Below are 4,802 nucleotides of genomic sequence, written 5' to 3' on the forward strand. Positions count from 1 at the left end.
CTTATCCTTCCTGATCCCTCAACCCCTACCTGGTAGTCATTGGCAGGCAATCAACATTTCATTTACTCATTCAACACATTTTTTAAGATTGAATGCAGAATGAGACACTGTGCTGCAGAAGGATTACAGTGATGACAAGGATGAATCAGAACTAGTTGATACCTCAGGAACGCATAGCGGAGTTGAAGCATGAGCTGACATAAAATTGAGAAAATGAAACGTGCTAAAAGGAGCACATTGTGCCAGGGAGCTTGGCTGAAAAGAGAGGATTTCCATCAGGGTGGACTAGGACAGGTGTCCCAGGAGAAGCTGCACTTAGGCTGGATCAGAGAAACAGGTATGACGTGGACATGGAAAGATTGGGAAAGGCATTCTAGAGTCAAGGAACAGAATGAGTGCAAGAAGGAATATACCCAAAGCAAACAATGCTTGATGAATTTTGTTTAAGACACAGAAGCAGCCCATGGAAAAGCAAGGTGGGAAGTCGCCTTTAGTCACCGTGACTTAGGTTGCAACTTCTCTGAGGGTAATGAGGAGACCTTCAAATTTACAGGGCAAGGGTGTGAGGCAGACAGAGTGTTAAGGGCTGAATTATGTCCCCCACCAAGTTCATATGTTGAGTCCCTAATTCCCAATGTACCTGTATTTGAAGATAGGGCCTTTCTGGAGGAAATTAAGGTTAAATGAGGTTGTAAGAGTGGTGCCATAATCTAATAGGACTGGGTGTCCTATAAGAAGAAGAAGAGACAATAGGGGTGTGATTATGCAAAGAAAAGCTCACATGGGAACACAGTAAGAAGGCAGCCACCTGCAAGTCAAGGAGAGAGGCTTCACCAGAAACCAACCCTGCCAGCACCTTCATCTTGGAGCTCCAGCCTCCAAAACTGTGAAAAATTATAATATCTGTTGTTGAAGCCACCCAGTCTGTGGCATTTTGTTCTAGCAGCCCTAGAAGACTAATACACAACTTTCCTTTGGTTTATAACATTTCTCGGTTCTTACTAAAGAATAGACTTTAGAATGGCCACATATTAAAATGATGGAATTACTTTTATCCTTTGTGTTCTTTGCTTCTCCAGTTAAATAAGTGAGATTGACTTTATTGCTGTGTTTTATCATCATTTAATGTGAGAGCCTCATATCAAAAATCCATTAATATTTACAGTATGCTAAGTTCTCCACAAATATCCAAAAGTCACAATCTTAGCATCCTGAGTGACTTCAGTAATACAACTTAATAAAAATAACAGTGAAGTTGAGATTCGCATTCCCAGTTTTAGGTGGCAGTCACAACTCATACTATTCGGACAGATGGCACAGAAACCGCTGCGCCTCTTGGCTTGTGGAGATGTTGAAGGAAAGTTTGATATTTTGTTCAATAGAGTTCGAGCAATTCAGAAGAAAAGTGGAAACTTTGATCTGCTGTTGTGTGTAGGAAATTTCTTTGGCTCCACCCCAGATGCTGAATGGGAGGAGTATAAGACTGGCATCAAGAAAGCTTCTATTCAGACGTATGTGCTTGGTGCTAATAACCAGGAAACAGTAAAATATTTCCAGGATGCTGATGGATGTGAATTAGCTGAAAACGTTACTTATCTGGGTCGTAAAGGTATCTTCACTGGAAGCTCGGGGCTGCAGATTGTGTACCTCAGTGGCACAGAGTCCTTAAATGAGCCAGTACCAGGTTATAATTTTAGTCCCAAGGATGTGTCTTCTCTGAGAACGATGCTGTGTACAACCTCCCAGTTTAAGGGTGTTGATATCTTGCTCACATCCCCGTGGCCCAAGTATGTGAGGAACTTTGGGAATTCTTCTGGAGAAGTGGATACCAAAAAATGTGGTTCTGCTTTGGTTTCCAGTCTTGCCATGGGCTTGAAACCAAGATATCATTTTGCTGCTTTGGAAAATACCTATTATGAGAGGCTTCCATATCGAAACCATATCGTTCCACAGGAAAATGCACAGCATGCCACCCGGTTTATAGCTCTGGCAAATGTTGGCAATCCAGAAAAGAAAAAGTTATCCTTGTGCATTTAGTATTGTTCCCTTGAAGCTGATGGATGCAGCAGAACTGGTAAAACAGCCTCCGGATGTCACTGAAAAACCCTTACAGAAAATCTGGGCAGGAAGCATCCATAGGAAAGCAAATTTCTGCCCCTGTGGAAGAATCAGCCTGTCAGTTTTTCTTTGATTTAAATGAAAAGCAGGGAAGGAAGCGTTCATCCACAGGTAGAGATAGCAAATCTTCTCCTCACCCAAAGCAGCCTCGCAAACCTCCTTAGCCTCCAGGACCCTGCTGGTTTTGCCTTGCTAGCCCTGAAGTGGAAAAGCATTTGGTGGTCAACATCGGCACACATTGCTACCTCGCCCTGGCCAAAGGAGGCTTATCTGATGACCATGTCCTCATCCTGCCCATTGGACACTACCAGTCAGTGGTGGAGCTTTCAGCAGAGGAGGTAGAAGAGGTGGAGACGTATAAGGCCACACTGAGACGGTTCTTTAAGAGTCGAGGGAAACGGTGTGTTGTATTTGAGAGAAATTATAAGAGCCATCACCTCCAGCTACAGGTCATTTCTGTCCCAGTCAGCTGCTGTGCTACTGATGACATTAAAGATGCCTTCATTACCCAGGCCCAGGAGCAGCAGATAGAGCTGTTGGAAATCCCAGAGCACTCTGACATCAAGCAGATTGCACAGCCAGGAGCCGCATATTTTTATGTTGAACTTGACACAGGAGAAAAGCTTTTCCACAGAATTAAAAAGAATTTTCCTTTGCAGTTTGGAAGGGAGGTCCTGGCCAGTGAAGCCATCCTTAATATTCCGGGTAAGTCTGACTGGAGGCAGTGTCAGATCAGTAAGGAAGACGAGGAGACCCTGGCTCGCTGCTTCCAGAAAGACTTTGAGCCCTATGACTTTACTCTGGATGACTAAACAAAGGTAAGATCTTTTTATGAACTTCATAGGAAGTAGTAGAGCCTTTTTCTTTTTTTTTTTAATTAAAAGAATTTTTTCGAGACAAGGTCTCGCTCTGTCACCCAAGCAGGACTGCAGTGGCGCAGTTGTGGCTTGCTGTGGCCTCAACCTCCTGGGCTCTAGAGTTCTTCCCACCGCAGCCTCCTGAGTAGCTGGGACCACCAGGCACATGCTACCATGCCTGGCAAACTTTTTTAATTTTGGGGTAGAAGGTAGAGACGGGGGTCTCCCTGTGTTGCCCAGGCTGGTCTGTAACACCTAGGCTCAAGGGATCCTCCGCCTTGGCTTCTTAACCTGCTGGGATTACAAGCATGAGCCACCATTCCTGGCCTAGAAGCATATTTTTAAAGAAACTACAATCTCCCATGGGGACTGTTTCCCCGCCTCTTTTGTGCAGTCCCATGGAACTTGCCTGCAGCAAGAGGCCTAAGATTGAATCTTTTTGGGGAAAAGTCATTCTAGGATGAAAATCCTATGTTAAGGCTGGGCGTGGTGGCTCACGCTTGTAATCCCAGCAGTTTGGGAGGCCGAGGCGGGCAGATCACAAGGTCAAGAGATGGAGACCATCCTGGCCAACATGGTGAAACCCTGTCTCTGCTAACAGTACAAAAATCAGCTGGGTGTGGTGGCGCGCGTCTGTGGTCCCAGCTACTCAGGAGGCTGAGGCAGGACAATTGCTTGAACCTGGGAGGTGGAGGTTGCAGTGAGCCAAGGTCGCACCACTGCACTCCTGCCTGGGTGACAGAGCAAGACTCTGTCCAAAAAAAAAAAAAAAAAATCCTATGTTAAAAGCATGTCACCAGGCACAGTGGCTCATGCCTGTAATCCCAGGACTTTGGGAGGCCGAGGCAGGTGGATCACCTGAGGACTGGAGTTTGAGACCAGCCTGGCCAACATGGTGAAACCCCGTCTTTACTAAAACTACAAAAATTAGCTGGGTGTAGGGCCAGGTGCTTGTAATCTCAGCCACTCGGGAGGCTGAGGCAGGAGAATGGCTTGAACCTGGGAGGTGGAGGTTGCTGTGAGCCGAGATTGCTCCATTGCACTCCAGCCTGGGTGACAGCGAAACTCCATCTCAAAAATAAAATAAAAGAATAAAAGTATGTCTGTCATCCAGCTTCAAGTACAGCTTGTGTATATCAACATTTTCAAAAACCTTTAAACTACCAAATGAAATCCAGATGTTTTTCCAAAAAAAACCAAAAAACAAAAAACAATGAAGTTAACGCAGCTGCTAGCACTGAGTGTTTACAATGTGTCAGATAGTATTCTACGTGCTTTTTATATATTGATTCATTTAATCCTCACAACAACCCTGTCCGGTAGTTACTATTATTATCCCCATTTTACAGATCAGGAAACTGTCATGCATGTCCCTGTGAAGAGACCACCAACCGGCTTTGTGTGAGCAACAAGGCTGTTTATTTCACCTGGATGCAGGCGGGCTGAGTCCAAAAAGAGAATCAGCAAAGGGAGATAGGGGTGAGGCCGTTTTATAGGATTTGGTTAGGTAGTGGAAAATTACAGTCAAAGGGGGTTGTTCTCTGGTGGGCAGGGGCAGGGGTCACCAGGTGCTCAGTGGGGGAGCTTCTGAACCAGGAGAAAGAATTTCACAAGGCAATGTCATCAGTTAAGGCGGGAACCGGCCATTTCCACTTCTTTTGTGATTCTTCACTTGCTTCAGGCCATCTGGATGTATATGTACAGGTCACAGGGGATATATGATGGCTTAGCTTGGGCTCAGAGGCCTGACATTCCTGTCTTCTTATATTAATAAGAAAAATAATGTAAAATAGTGTTGAAGTAATGGGGCAGTGAAAATTTTAGGGG

General features: G+C 45.0%; 1 pseudogene; it reads left to right on the plus strand.

Moving 5' to 3' along the window:
* The first annotated feature begins 1,264 nt into the window (after window positions 1-1,264).
* LOC105489968 (CWF19-like protein 1 pseudogene) lies at window positions 1,265-2,935 on the plus strand (annotated as a pseudogene).
* Window positions 2,936-4,802: the final 1,867 nt, after the last annotated feature.

Source organism: Macaca nemestrina, chromosome 2 (assembly GCF_043159975.1).
Source record: "Macaca nemestrina isolate mMacNem1 chromosome 2, mMacNem.hap1, whole genome shotgun sequence".
Lineage (NCBI taxonomy): Eukaryota > Metazoa > Chordata > Mammalia > Primates > Cercopithecidae > Macaca > Macaca nemestrina.